This window comes from Triticum dicoccoides, chromosome 1B (assembly GCF_002162155.2).
Source record: "Triticum dicoccoides isolate Atlit2015 ecotype Zavitan chromosome 1B, WEW_v2.0, whole genome shotgun sequence".
NCBI classification, from domain to species: domain Eukaryota; kingdom Viridiplantae; phylum Streptophyta; class Magnoliopsida; order Poales; family Poaceae; genus Triticum; species Triticum dicoccoides.
The window spans coordinates 341,764,160-341,780,424 of record NC_041381.1 but is presented as its reverse complement, the minus strand read 5'-3'; the positions used below and the strand labels follow the sequence as shown (position 1 = coordinate 341,780,424).

The following is a 16,265-nucleotide window of genomic DNA, read 5'->3' as shown; positions in this document are numbered from 1 at the left end:
ATCTCAAAAAGGTTTCTGTAATGAGTATATCCCTCTGAGGTTCTACCTGCGTAAAGATATGCCCATTAAGAAAGGGAAAAATTATGAACGTAAAGGAGCCAAACAGTACAGGGGTGAAAGTGTAAAATCTTAAAAACATGAAGGGGCCACAAACACAACGGTACAGAAGTGAAAGCGCTAAATCTCGAAAGTCCAAACACGGTAGCACAGGGTCAAAGCGCAAAATCTCGAAAAAATTTGGACCATTTCTCGATTTGTACGTGTCATCCTTGCGCAGGGGCCATGCTAATCTTCTCTGTATCGTTCCAATTTTATCGGATGCCCCCGAAGGGACGAGACAGATCGCACGCCTCGACTTATAAACTGGTCTGCGTGAAGCTCGACAAGCGATGTGGGACTAAACGCTGGCACCGCTTCCCTCCCGCAGACCTCCCATGGGCTGTCCGATTAAATACCAACGGACCAGATCCAAGGCCGCGCTGACGTCCTGTCCAGCACGATTTTGCTGGGGATCTTCTGCGGCTGCTGACACCGCGTGCCCTTGTGGGTTTTCTCTAGCCGTCTCACTGTGACTTGGAGACCGGACTGCCGTGAAAAAGGTGCAAGTACGTTTGCCGCAAAAAAAGGGTACAGGTACGTTCTCATGAAACTCGTATTCTACGTATACTTATTTCTGTATAAAGTGTTCATCTGACCGTGCTCATACCAGCAGTTTTTATACGCTTTCTATCACGTAACACCCACATACGATGTGTACAACAGCAGTTACCTCTGCAAGACAACAGTAAAATTCACCAAGTTTCTCAACAACAACAACAACAAAAGGAACTTGAAGGACATGCTGTAATCCGTGTGTAAACTTGTTGCATGTATACACATGATTTGAAGATTACCACGCAGCAGGCGCGGTGATTAGCCATCCTAAAATCTTTGATATATCATTATCAGATATAAAGACAAGGTAAGATCTTCTTCATACTTTTTTTCACTGTATGCACTGTCAACATAGATGCAGAGCTGAAGGTGTCATATACAGTTGTTCATTGGTCCACAGAGTCGGAGAGGCAAGTAGCGAAAAAATATATATCAAGCTTTGGTTTCCTATATGCTACCACTCTGCTGCAGCAGCTGCTCTTCAGCCAGTTAACCTCAAACTGGATGTTGCGTATCTCTATCGGAAAATGACATGCATTTTGCCCTACTTGTATCTACTTCCCGTATGTTTCTTCTGTCGTCGTAGCTGTTAATCCTACGCCACTACGTATTTCATGTACAAAAGGAAAAGGGTGAAATTTCTGCATTTCTGCTTGGCGTCTTGAAGATATCCTGAAGGAGGAGGCTCAGCTCCCGTGCTGATCTCCCAACATTGCCTTCTCGCCTACAAGATGATGTGTCATTTCGGTCCTTTATACATTACTAATAAGATCTCCAGATTTTCGGTAACGCCTAGTTTTTGAATTGAAAGAGAGGGGCTTACCTTGTCAGGGAGATGAGACTTGCATTTATCTCTTCCAGCTCTTGAAAGCATGAACTGCAGCATTCCAACCTAGCAACATGGCACAAATGGAACAAACACATGATATTATACATGTAAAGCAGGATCACCCTAGATGAGATGGAGGGATGGGCAAAATACCGGTGCTCTGCTTCGAGGTCTACACCAACTGGTGGAGCAGACGACAAAGTTGAAAATATTGATGCACTGAAGCTTTTGACAAGCTTAAGGATCGTCGCCAAGGCAACGTTCAAATGTCTGCGGGCGTACATGACAACAAACACTTGTATTAGCCCAAATATTACCATCACATTATCTGTGACTTTTAAATTTTCATACTACTAAAACTGTATGAACTATGAAGATTTTTTTTAATAACAGTCGAAGGGCAGTAAAAGACCGCAGTACGGAACACGGCAATGGCTATCAGTAAACCTTATCCAGTGTACAATAGGAAGGTAAAAGGCAAATTATAATACCCTGAATGAATAAATAAGATGAAATACCTGTCATATCCGCTTTCAAGAAGATTGGAGGCGAGAGGTAAAACAGAAGTGCAAATGTCTAGTGTAATATACTTGGTACTCTTTTCCATAATAAGAACATTAATTATATCAGCAGTAACCTACAAGACAGATAGAGCAAGACATCAGCCATTGTATAGAATGAGACTACAGTATTAGGGGTATGGTAGGAAGTACACACAGCATGATCCGACATTCTTCGCATAGCACTAACAGAGCCCTTGATATCATTATTTTGCCAACAGCGGTACACAAGCTGCAAATATCACATGGAAATTACCATTACTCAATATATGCACCATAATCATGTCTCCCGAATAATAGCAGTAAATGTTATTGCTGATTCTATTTTCCTTCAATACCTCTAGCTTTGTCAGCCGCGACTTCACGCCATGAATGAATTCTTGATGGTTTTGCATTAGGTCAGCTATAAGATCGTCATCATTAGCCGATGCAATGCGTTCTCCAGCAAATGAAGATTGTCTCTACAGAAGTAGAAAATATAGAGTTGGGTTTGTAGGCATCCCAAATAACATAACTTAAAGTTTCGGAAGTAATGTATACCAAGCCATCTGACGTTGGTGCGTACTCGCTTCTCTCGTAACTCGCACATAAATGTCCCGTTCCTCCTGACAAAGAGCATGATGATAACCCTAGGAGGATCAAATATTCAAATCAAATAATATCATACCAATTCAGCGGAGCACTTACGATTTTGCATTATGCTGCTCTCACTTGATTCCACCAGTTGGCTCGATCCAAACACTACTGTTCTGTTAACATTCACAAATTGTGGATTCCTTCCAACTGCTGATTTTGTTTCTTCGAAACCACAAACATCATACCAGTCATCAACTTTGTTAGACTGAACACTTTCAATGCACAATGGCCCAAAACAGTTAATGTCCCCATCACTTGATGTTTCTCTTATAAATTTCCTTTGTGGAGTTTTTGAAGTAATTGGCTTTGACTGAAATACGCAACAACGAACATCTTTGTCATGATCCACAGCCAGATGTCCTTTTAGTAATTGTTCAGGCTTTATGGCAGCAGCGGCAGCTTCACTGAGATTGGAACCAGCATCCACTTTAGAAACATGCCTTGGGACAACACCAGGCATGAAAGTGGATCCTTCACTACTACATGCAAATATATTGGACCTAGGTATATATGTGGGAGCAGCAGAAGCCTGTGAGTTACCAGCGATCATTCTGGCACTTGTTGAGAGATCCACTTTGAAGCGAACATTAGCTGTGTCTCTTCTGGTGGTCAGTAGAATTTGGCTTCAATCTAACTCTAGGAGAAAGAAGAGATGCAGATTCAGCTCTAGTCAGCCGAAGATTATTTATTCCAGGTGCTTTTGATAATCTCTTCCTCACTGCAGAAGAAGCTGGTACAGAAGCTTCTTTCGACGCAGACATCGGGCGCTTAAGCAATGTACTGGATGTTTCATTGGCTTCTGTTAAAAACACAAAATACAGGTAGTGTTGGGGTGAAAATCTTAACTAAAAGAGAACAGGCGAAGATTAGGAATTGAAATGTTATTCACTTATTCATGAGATAATAATAACTCCTTAGGGATACCTGGTCTTCTGGAAATCGATAAACTTCCCAGCATTGATGATATGCTATTATCAGCTTGTAGTGGCCCATTACCAGTTCCATTCCAAAATGCTTCCGCACTATCGACAGTGTATGGATCAAATTTCTGAAGTTTAGGATTAATACCATATCAGAACTGCTCATATGCTAACATAATAAATTTTATAGAATCATACCATCAAGTCCACAACCCATATTCCCACACAACTTTGGTTATATGAGCAACCAAGAAGTTTTCCCTCTTGTACATTTAGATCTGCTAATGTTGACCAGCCAACATCAACTGCATCATGGCATATGATAGGTTCCCATGAAAGAACCTGCAAGCAAAAGGATAACATGCAAATGATTTTGTTATGACATCATTTGTTCCAAGCTTGAAATGAGGAATTTGACATTTTATTAGAGTATGGACCTTCAAGCTTTCATGTAATCCACAAAAAAGTGCTTTGTCATCACTGTTGAATGTCATAGAACGAACTACACTAGCCTGAAAATTCAGAAGCTTGCGATAAGTATTGACTACAACACTTACAGATAGTTAATTTGGTCATTATCAAGAATCACCATCCACCCATAGGGAAACTATATACAATATGAATAACAGAGTAGCTGTGGTCAGAAACTGTACCGGCATATAGTATTCCCGACAATTCTGCATGAAGCTCAAAAATTAGTTAAATCCAGGATGAAAACAAGATAAATGGATACTAAAATTACTTATAGCTCAAGTACAGAAGATTAAACAAAAGAGTGGGTATGCACCATCAAGCTTACCAACTGAAAGTTATAAAAGAGTTCAAATATGCATACACAAGAAACTTGCTCTGAAAACAAACCATGAAACTTGAAATTAACAAATGATTATAAACAACTAAAGGCTCATGTTACGTGGCTCACAATTTCAGGTACAGTACAACATTTGGTCCGACATACTAATTTATGAATCATGGTCAGCATTGCTTGGTACTATTTCATGACTCTGGGTACAAATACATGAAATCAATGCTTAATGCTGTTCTGACGTGTTCCCTTGGGTCCTTGTAACGGGTCAGATTTAGGCATAATTACAAAGGACAAACACAATTCATAGTGATTGAACTTAGTTTGAAATTAAATTACATCAAAGCCAAGAGTATGAGCAAATGCAGCTTGAGAAAAGTTGCAAATTTTTATTAGGACATAATTTTGCTGGATGGCTGCATAATGATAGTGTTTATAGAACTACATTATTTCACAATACACAAAGATAGCATGAACTGGGAGACACAAATGTAGAGCCTGAGCTTTCTGAATCATCAATGAGGAGATATTATACCTCCGGTCCAGAAGATCCAATCAACTCAAAAGTCTCAAGGTCCCAAAATTTAACAGTTTTATCAGCTGAACCTGCAGAAGTTTTTGGAAAGAACAGAAAGCAAAAGTTACAACTAACCAAGTCTAGATGATGTATCATTAATTTTGGAGGAATATGTTATCTGGGAACATATCTTATATTCTTGTACAGGTTTTACAGTAATATGGTCATCCATCTAACCTGTGGCCAGTAAGAACTCGTGGGGGTGAAAATCTAAACAGTTAATTGGGCCTTCATGAAGCCTAAAGTCATGCAAGAGCTTTCCAGCTGTCAAATCCCAGATCTAGCAAGATACTTCCCAAAAATAATCAGTGACTGAAGAAATATAAGATATTTTTTCGCTAGAGCATGTGTTTATTCATCTTGTTAATATTAGTTCTGTTATGAGCATATATGACAACTTTATAGGTTGGACCAATCAGCAGATTCCCCTGCAATTTTTTCTGTGGTACAGCTTAATAGGTTAGTTTTTTTCATATTTACTAGACATGTTCAAACTCTTACCTTCACAGAACTATCAGCCCCACCAGAAACGATCCACCGACCATCAGGAGTGAATCTAAGCACATCAATCCTCCCGGTATGACCCTGATATGTGTGAATGCATCTCTTCTTCCGCATGTCCCATATTTTCATGTTTGTATCTGAAGACCCAGACGCAAAAAATTCTCCAAAAGGGTGGGAATCAAGAGAGGCGCAATTTGATCTATGCCCAGTGAAAGTTCGAACAACTGTGGCAATAAAATCAGATATAGTTACAAGATATAATTACAGTTGATCTTTTTGCTTCAAATACAGCCAAGCGTTATGAAGACTGGTTCACACCTTTTGCTTCCTCGATATCCCATATTTTTATTGTTCCGGTTGCTGCTCCGGCACCTATCATAACCTCAGAGGAATCAAAGCTCAGTGACTCAACTGGACTTGTGTGGCCTGAGAGGCTCTGCAAAAGCGTAGTGACACTCACTTGTAATTGTAAGTGCATAAGCAACCACCTAAATGACTACCAACCAAAAATTCAATGACATAGAAAGTGATGAAACTCCTCATATAACATTACCAAGACAGCGCTAGGTTTCCCTACAGCCCAAAGATTGACCTTCTGATCCTCCCCACCAGTGATGAAAGTTCTTGATGTTCGCTTCCCAAACTTGGCACAAGTGACATCCGAAGCATGAGCAACAAACTCCTCTGGGCATTGTCAAGGAAACATGAAACTGTTGTAGCCTGATATAAATCCATGAAGTCAGGCTAAATGTTTATGTCAGAGTTCACGCTCTGGTATTGTTTTGGAATACACATTTCCACTAGGTACATAGTCAACTAAAGCCCAGAGCAAAATAGTTGTGCGGTCATGCCATCAATTAGAAATTTAGAATTATTCTGCACTTTATTATCAACATCGAACAGGTAATAACACCATATTGTGAGTGGAACTAGGTTCATTTCAGTAATTCTACAATCAGTGCTATCCTAAATGAGTCTAACAAAACGAAATCTGAAGATTCAGTATTGAGCTTCACAACTTCGACAAAGTAGGTGTCAGGAGTTCAGACCCAACAACATGATCATATTTGCTGCAATATCTGAAGTGACAAAAGCAATGGTAAATTACATAACACAAGGGGCAAATTTCCTAACAAGGATTGAATTTCTTTCGGTATTACACTTACCAACAAACTTTCTTTTAAGGAGCCTCACAAACAAACTGTTGAGCACACATTCTCTCGAATTAAAATTGAACACGAAAAATGTAATTTCATGTTCAGCAGAAAACCGTATTGTTTCATGTAAATTTTTCTTTGGTCATATTAGTCCTCAATTTCAAGAGGACATTTCACTAAACTTACACGCCCATTCACACAGTTGCAAAATCACACCCAAAAAAATTGTCCGTTGCTCCGTGTTACATTAGTTCGTTGGAACCAACTCAGCTCAATCACAAACTAAGAAGGCCAACATGAACCCAAGAACAGCTCAAGATGCAAAAGGTAGGTTCCTGGAATCAATTGTAATCGCTGCACGCGAGCCCAACCCAACCAAAACCTAACTGCACCGATCCAAGCAATTCGGCTCAAAACACCCCGATTCGAGATTCCCAGACCGATAATAGATCATTCACGGAGCAAGAAGTAGGATACGGAGCTTGTACGCGCGCTTGGTGGCCATCCGTGACGGCAGCAGTCATCAAAAGCTTGAATTATTTTTTTACTCGCTGCGGCGGCCCGGCGGCGGCGGCGGCGGCGGCGACGGCGGAGAGAAGATTTCAAACTGCGTGTCAGAATCGATCCCTTATTATATGCCGTTTCTCGACTGGTGCTACAAATCTGCCCGATTTTGTAGAAACAAACTAGTAAGAGGGAGAGAGAGGGGCGAGGGGAAAAGCAACTCCAAAGAGCACAGCAGAGTATTTCTTGGTTATTGTAAAAAAAATGGTATTTCTTGTTTTTCAGAGAGTTTTTCTTGTTCTTTTTACCGGTCAATGTCCAAGCCGTGATGATAAAAAATAAGCTATGACGTTTCCATTTTCAAATTATGTCAATTTTTTCCCTCAAAAAAGATTATGTCAATTTTATTTTTCATAAATTGAAGAACCTTATTGTTATTGATTAATTATAATGAACAAATGCTCTTAGAAGGTTCAAAATGGACGAAGGTGTTGCCAAATACCGTCGCGTTCATGTGTTTTCTCCGGCTGGATATGCAAATTTATAAAGGCACTCTATTACTACCTTCATTCCAAAATACAAGACGTTTTGGTAGGCTAGTTTAATTAGCCTACCAAAATGTCTTATATTTTAGAATGGAGGTATATGTCATCTTTGTCCAGAAAGCTTTCACCTAGTAGTGCCATTAAACCTTAATGTGGGACCAAGAACAATAGTAGAGTTTGAATTTACAGAATAAAAGTTGTCAACTTTTAAACAAATTATAACATAGTCGAGAGATAGCATCATAAGCATGCAAATCCAACAAACTTGTAAGAAAGGAATTTGCTAAAAAGAATTACCTGTTAGCTGCAACCACAAGGAATTTGTTCCATATGTTTGCATCGTTATGGTAATTTCATGTTTTTGTTGCAGATTTTTAGATACAAAGTCTTACTTTACTCGCCTTTTCTCCTTAATCCCTACACACGAAGTTAATGGACAATCACCCGTGATAGAGATATTCTCTTCATAGATCATCTCTTGTCTTCGTAAACTTCTTGGCTACTCAGAGACTCCCAATCAGCTATATAGTAGAAGCTCACCCTTCAAGACTAACAAATTCTTGATGTCTTCATTTGGAGATGAACTCTTGCCAAGACTCCTTAAAAGGTTTATCACGAAAGTTCATGGATCTCTCTCAAATATTTTCTCTCGGCGGATGGAGTAAAGTAGAGAGAGCTCTCAAGTAGCCAAGCGCATACAAGGGGGCTCAAAAAGGTTCCTTTTCATGTTGTGTGCACAACTTATATAGGTAGCCTACCAAAACTCGAAAAGTTAATTTGGCTCCCGGGGCCAAAAAAAATTGAAATGAAAAAAATCAAGACAAAATTTGTTTGTGTACTTAGTCACATCCAAATGCCACCTGCAAATTTTGAGGCAAAAAGGTTAAACATTTTGGCTTGTGCAAAAAAAAAACAAATTGAACACCAAAGTTACCTCAAATTTGTATTTTTTTGCTGACAAAACACCGCTGCTCCGCTTCGCATGAAATTTTCATGCATGGTTGCAACACTAACACAAACATCTATAAAAAATTCAGAATTTTTTGAATACATTTAATATATATTTTTGTGTTACTGTTCACCCGGAGCACCAAAACTAGCTTTTACTCACAAAAACTTTAGACACGTAAGTATCAAGCAAACACGGTTCATCAGTATTGGATGTATTCAAATTTTGAATATGGCTAGCAAAAACACATAGCTTAGAGGCTTGGCTCACAATACTCAGAGTAAAGAATCCAAGACATCAACTAGAGGGCGAATAGACGATTACAAATTTCAAAATTTCTAGTTGATTCTTGGGATTATGGAATTATAAGGTCTAAAAGGTATAATTTAGTGAATCTAATATTGCAAAGAACTGCAGGAATGATTATTGAAAACGTCGCTTGAAAGGACCGATATGGTTGACTAGAGGGGGGGGGGGTGAATAGGCAACTATCAATTTTTAGCTTTTCTTATCAAATTAGGTTTAGCAACAAATAGGTTGTCTAGATGTGCAACTAGGTGAGCAACCTATATGATGTAAACAACAACAACAACAACAACAACAACAACAACAACAACAAGTGCAAGAAGAGATACAACACAACAATAGCTTGCACAAAGTAAAGGGAAGAGACCACAAAGTGGAGACGGTGGAGACAAGGATGTGTTATCGAAGTTCCTTCCCTTTGGGGGAAGTACGTCTCCGTTGGAGCGGTGTGGAGGCACAATGCTCTCCAAGAAGCCACTGGGGCCACCGTATTCTCCTCACGCCCTCACACAATGCGAGATGTCGTGATTCCACTAGTGGTGCCCTTGAAGGCGGCGACCGAACCTTTATAAACAAGGTTGGGGCTATCTCCACAACTTGATTGCAGGCTCCCAATGATACCACAGAGCTTCACCACAATGGAATGTAGCTCCAAGGTGACCTCAACCGTCTAGGGTGCTCAAACACCCAAAAGTAACAAGATCCGCAAGGGATTAGTGGGGGGAATTAAATTTCTCTTGGTGGAAGTGTAGACCCGGGCCTTCTCAACCAATTCCTAGAAAATTAACAAGTTTGATTGGCTAGGGAGAGAGATCGGGCGAAAAAGAGCTTTGGAGCAACAATGGAGTTTTGGAAGAGAAGAGGTAGTCTTTTTGGGGAAGAAGACCCCTTTATATAGTGGGGGAAAGAATCCACCCGTTACCCCACTTCAGCCCGTGCACTGCGGTACTACCGCAAGAGGTTGCGGTACTACCGCTGCCTGGTGTGGTACTACCGCATGCACGGTAGTGACTAGAGGATGGACTACTGCACGAAGCAATATGCGGTAGAACCACCGGAGCGGCACTACCACAGGGTAGTTTCCAACGGCCACAGGAGGTGCACGAAAGTAAAAAAATTACTTCCGTGTCTACCTCCGCTGAAGCAGAGACTGTGTAGAAATCCGGCACAGTAGTACCGGACATAGTTTTGCGGTACTACCTCTCGAGAGAGGTAGTAAAAAAACTACATCGGCAACTACTACCGTAGGCGCATGCAACAGGTGTTGGCGACAGCGGTACTACCGCTCCTTGGAGCAGTACTACCGCTCCCTTGAGCGGTACTACCGCTAGCCACTGAAAACTAGCACCTTGCTGCCTTCAATGTGCATAGACATGGAAAACGAACATGAGCTCCAATGAAGTGAAGGAAAGGTGGTGCGAAAGAACAGATGTGTACGTGTTGATTCCATCCTAACCTTTTTGAAGCGGACCCACTCTTAACAGTACGGCTTTCCTACAACTCAAATCCACCGAAAATAAACGTAGAAGGCAACCGTCTTCGATAGACTCCGAGGGGCACTGAATCATCTTGTGCCTAGACATGAGATATCTGAAATGCTCAATGCACATGATTAGTCCGAAAAAGCATTGTCATCAATCACCAAAACTACTCAGGTAGAAATATGCCCTTACAATCTCCCCCTTTTTGGTGGATTGGTGACAATACGGGATTTGCTCATAAGGATATGTAATTAACCAATGCAAACCCAGAGTCTATAAAATATAGACAGGCTCCCCATAGATGTATGCCTTCTTTAAATATACTTTGGACTGCAAAGCACACAAACTAGGATCAACACTCCCCCTAAATTTTATAGATGAGGCATTCCTTGCAACGAACTAAATATCACTAAGCATGGAGGCAAGGCATAGCATGTGAGCATGAAGATAAGGGCACATAACAAATAGACTCACAAGCTACTTAACAAACTGGACAATAATGAGATAAGAGTGATAGCATATGTCTCACACCATATGATAGAATAAGTCTCCTGGTCTCACACACAAATAAAACCAACCAAAGCAACGACGAAGGTTCAACGCAAGCAAAGAGACAATGAAAATTAGATCACTCGCAAATCCTACAATCTCCCCCCCCTTTGGCATCGAGACACCAAAAAGATAGAGATGACACCTAAGACACATGTGGTAACTCCCACAGCAGAGAGATCATCCAACGAACTCCTCCTCTGATGCGGCTGGAAGAGACTCCTCATCAGAATCAACCCACTGAAAGTTCTTTTTCTTCATCCAAGCAGCTTCAGGTGTAATGTTCTTCTCCGACCCACTCGAGATGGTCTCGCCAAGCTTCCTCAGAATCCGCTTGTCGCGATGACGACTCTCCTTCCGAGCAACATGTGTCAGATACTGCCCCTTAGCCTGCATGCAAAACAGAGTCTTCATCTTGTCCTTGAGCTTCGTGGCCCAAGATGGCTCAACAGAGGAGGGCTCATACATCTCGGGACTATCCTCATCCTCAAACTCATCCTCATCAACATCCATGTTGGCAGCAATAGGCTTAGTGGTATTGTTAGCCCACTTGTCCTTGAGATGCAGCCGAATGGGCTCATGACGGAGTTGGGAGCCTGAAAATCCACACCGAGAAAGGTCTCCGCCCACTTCTGCCGGATCAAGTAGCACAAGTAAGGTCCATATATGGGGACCTTACGGTGAAACACAGCCGACTAAAGCTCACTCCACATGACGTGGGAAACATCAAGCGGTCCAGGGATGCAAATCTGTCCTTTCTCACAAAAGAGAAGCATATCCACAAGATAGGAGTGCACCTGGTCCTTTTTTACCATACGAGGAAAGAGAGTGTTGCAAAAGATTCTGTGCATGACATCAAGAAACAGGTTTAGCACATGAGATACCTCGCCAGAGGCAGACACCTTCTCAACAAGGTATGGCAGCAGCTTCTCCTTGGGGGCAGCTTGATGATTTTCGTGCGGGAGAAAACCAATGGGCTTCTCAAGCCCCTCATCGTGAATGTGCAAAAGATCCATGAACTCCTTCCAGGTAGCAGACATCCTCTCAACATTGGCCATCCAAGTCATTGTCCGCTCCTCATTGGCGTGGAAGTGGACGGAAGCAAAGAACCGAGCCACAATCTCAGGATCATAGTCAAAATGAAAAGAGATGATTTCCTCGAGGTTAAGCTGCTCCACCATGTCCATAGATTCACAAGAATATGCCTTGTCCTTCCTCAGATGATCCATGTCAATCCACTGAATAGGTACATAGATATTCTTCTTTGCCTTGATCACATCTAGGAAGATGAGAGTCTGTTGCTTGGTCCAGGATAAGTCATTTCCCTTGACATGAACCCTAGGGTTGACATTGAAGGAAATATGCCCTAGAGGCAGTAATAAAGTTGTTATGTTATATTTCCTTATATCATGATAAATGTTTATTATCCATGCTATAATTGTATTAATTGGAAACTTGATACATGTGTGGGTACATAGACAAAACATCGTGTCCCTAGTAAGCCTCTACTAGACTAGCTCGTTAATAAAAGATGGTAAAGTTTCCTAACCATAGACATGTGTTGTCATTTGATGAACGGGATCACATCATTAGGATAATGATGTGATGGACATGACCCATCCGTTATCTTAGCATATTGATCGTTCAGTTTTATTGCTATAGCTTTCTTCATGTCATATACATATTCCTTTGACTATGAGATTATGCAACTCCCGGATACCGGAGGAATGCCTTATGTGCTATCAGACGTCACAATGTAACTGAGTGATTATAAAGATGCTCTACAGGTATCACCGAAGGTGTTTGTTGGGTTGGCATAGATCGAGATTAGGATTTGTCACTCTGAGTATCGGAGAGGTATCTTTGGGCCCTCTCTGAAATACACATCATAAGAAGCCTTGCAAGCAATGTGACTAATAAGTTAGTTGCTGGATGATGTATTACGAAATGAGTAAAGAGACTTGCCAATAAATAGATTGAACTAGGTATGAAGATACCGACGATCGAATCTCGGGCAAGTAACATACTGATGACAAAGGGAATAACGTATGTTGTCTTTACGGTATGCCTGATAAAGATCTTCATAGAATATGTAGGAACCAATATGAGCATCCAGGTTCCACTGTTGGTTATTGACCAGAGAGGTGTCTTCGTCATGTCTACATAGTTCTTGAACCCGTAGGGTCCGCACGCTTAACTTCGATGACGATTTTGTATTATACGAGTTATGTAATTTGGTGACCGAATGTTGTTCAAAGTCCCAGATGAGATGAAGGACATGACGAGGAGTCTCGAAATGGTCGAGAGGTAAAGATTGATATATAGGACGATAGTATTCGGACACCGAAAGTGCTCCGGGGGTACGGAGTACGTATCACGTCACTGGAAAAGGGTTCCAGGCACCCTCGGCAAAGATATGGGCCTAATGGGCCAAGAGGGGAAACGCAGCAGCCAGCATGGGCTGCTGCGCCCCCCATATAGGCCGAACCCGGAGGGGACGGAAAGAGGGGAAGAGAGAAAGGAAGGGGAGGGATTCGGCCTCCCCCTTCCTTCCCTCCTCCCTCCTCCTTCCTTTCCCCTTCGGTAATTATGGTAGGGGGGCGAATAGGACTAGGGCCCCAAGTAGGATTCCTCCTACTTGGGCGCCCCCTTGGCTGCTCTCTCTCTCTCTCTCTCTCTCTCTCTATATATATATATATATATATATATATATATATATATATATATATATATATATATATATATATATATGAAGGGGGAGGCGCCTAGAACACACACAAACCATTGTTAGCCGTGTGCGGCTGAAAGGATCGAGAAGAGGTGTCTAGAGGGGGGGGGGTGAATAGACACTCAACACACAAAGTTGGCAGTTTTTAAGTTTTTCAAGTTGATGTAAAGTTTAAGCACTAGTTTAACCATTCACAGTACATATCAAGCAAGCATGCAAAGAGTATATGGGCAGCGGAAAGTAAAGCATGCAACTTGCAAGAAAGTAAAGGGATGGGATTGGAGTGTGCAAACGCAATTGGAGACACGGATGTTTTTGGCGTGGTTCCAATAGGTGGTGCTATCGTACATCCACGTTGATGGAGACTTCAACCCACGAAGGGTAATGGTTGCGCGAGTCCATGGAGGGCTCCACCCACGAAGGGTCCACAAAGAAGCAACCTTGTCTATCCCACCATGGCCATCGCCCACGAAGGACTTGCCTCACTAGGATAGATCTTCACGAAGTAGGCGGTCTCCTTGCCCTTACAAACTCCTTGGTTCAACTCCACAATCTTGTCGGAGGCTCCCAAGTGACACCTAACCAATCTAGGAGACACCACTCTCCAAAAGGTAATAGATGGTGTGTTGTTGATGAACCCCTTGCTCTTGTGCTTCAAATGATAGTCTCCCCAACACTCAACTCTCTCTCATAGGATTGGATTTGGTGGAAAGACAATTTGAGTGGAAAGCAACTTGGGGAAGGCTAGTGATCAAGATTCATATGGTTGGATTGGAATATCTTGGCCTCAACACATGAGTAGGTGGTTCTCTCTCAGAAAATGAATGCTGAAAGTGTAGGCACGTTCTGATGGCTTCCCTCATGAATGAGGAGAGGGTGGAGGGGTATATATAGCCTCCACACAAAATCTAACCGTTACACACAATTCATCAAACTCGGTGGGACCGAATCAGAAAACTCGGTCAGACCGATTTAGTTCATAATATGACCGTTAGGCATTTTTGGTGGGACTGATATGATCAACTCGGTGGAACCAATGTGCAAGGGTTAGGGTAAAACCTCATCTCGGTTTGACCGATTACACAACTTGGTGGGACCGATTTGGTAATAAGCAAAACAGAGAGTTGGTCAGGCAAACTCGGTGTGACCGATTACATATTCTCGGTGAGTCCGAAATATTGCAATAGACAACAGGGAGTTTGCAAGCCCATCTCGGTGAGACCTAGATCCCATCGGTTAGACCGAAGTGACTAGGGTTCCTGGTAGTGGCTATGTCAAATGAACTTGATGGCGCCGGATAGATCAAATCGGTGGGTCCGAGTTTGACTTCTGGTTTGTGACATATGTGGAAGTGAGAAAGAGCTGAGGGCTTTGGAGCATATCACTAAGCATTTTGAGCAAGCAAGCCATTGAGCAACACCTCATCCCCTTTAAATAGTATTGGCTTTCCTATGGACTTAATGTGATCTTGGATCACTGAAATAGAAAATGTAGAGTACTGAGCTTTAAGCTTGAGCCAATCCTTTGTCCTTAGCATCTTGAAGGGGTTCCACATCCTCTTGTCCATGCCACTCCACTGTTGGACTTATCTGAAATACACTAGATAAAAGTAGTAGTCCAACAAGAGATATGTTGACATTAATTACCAAAATCACCCAGGGAGCACTTGTGCTTTCAGTCTCCCCCTTTTTGGTAATTGATGACAACATACATCAAAGCTTTAGATAAAGATATAGAGAAAGACAAGTAAAGCTTTGGAAGGACATGTAACATGCATAGGCTCCCCCCTACATGTATGAAATCATGTAAATATGGAACATAAGGTCATGTGAGTGCATAATCATGACAGAGCAAGCAATGAGTTACATGTGTCTTGGCTATATGCATCAGAGTAAATGGTGTGAATATGAGAAAGTACATTCATGCTCATGAGTCCTTCTTGCAAACAATATGTACATCAACAATAGATCCTCATGCGCATGAATGTGATGCATATACTTACCTTGTGGTCTTGAGCTAGCTTTGGAAGAGATGAACCTGAGAAAACAAGGTTAGACAACACAGAGACATCTACTAAGCAGAGCAAGAGCAGTAAACCACAAGAGTACCAAGATTTGGGATGAGATGTATAGAGTGAGTACTAGGTACTCTATTGAGTATAGACATGTCCCCAAAGGTAAAGATATGCAATGAATTTGAAGATTTCCTTCCCTTAGATGTCTTGCTCCCCCTGAATCTTATATGGGATATTGGGAGGATATAGGGAATAGAAAATCAGAGCAAATCCAGCACACAAACAAAACATAAACAACATGAACATGTCTTTCCACTCTAAAGACATGTAACTTCTCTCCTCTTTGAATACCAAGCAACTGGGGTCTTTCTATGATGTGATTATTTATCTCTCTCTCCCCCTTTTGATATGATTAAGCTTTGATGTGAACTCTCTCTCTCCCCCTTTGACATCAATTTCCAAGAAGGGTCTTCTCTGGAGTTTGAGTCAAAATTGGATTGGTCCTTGAGTCACATGGTAAAGTAGCAGGAAAAAATAAAGTGCTGGT

General features: G+C 41.6%; 1 non-coding gene and 1 pseudogene across 1 annotated transcript; both read right to left on the bottom strand.

Annotated features, from left to right (window-relative positions):
• Positions 1–231: 231 nt before the first annotated feature.
• Positions 232–334, bottom strand: LOC119351499. Its single transcript, XR_005169987.1, has one exon. It is a non-coding gene; the product is annotated as a U6 spliceosomal RNA (small nuclear RNA).
• Positions 335–951: 617 nt separating this feature from the next.
• LOC119334179 lies at positions 952–7,347 on the bottom strand (annotated as a pseudogene).
• Between the last annotated feature and the right edge of the window lie 8,918 nt (positions 7,348–16,265).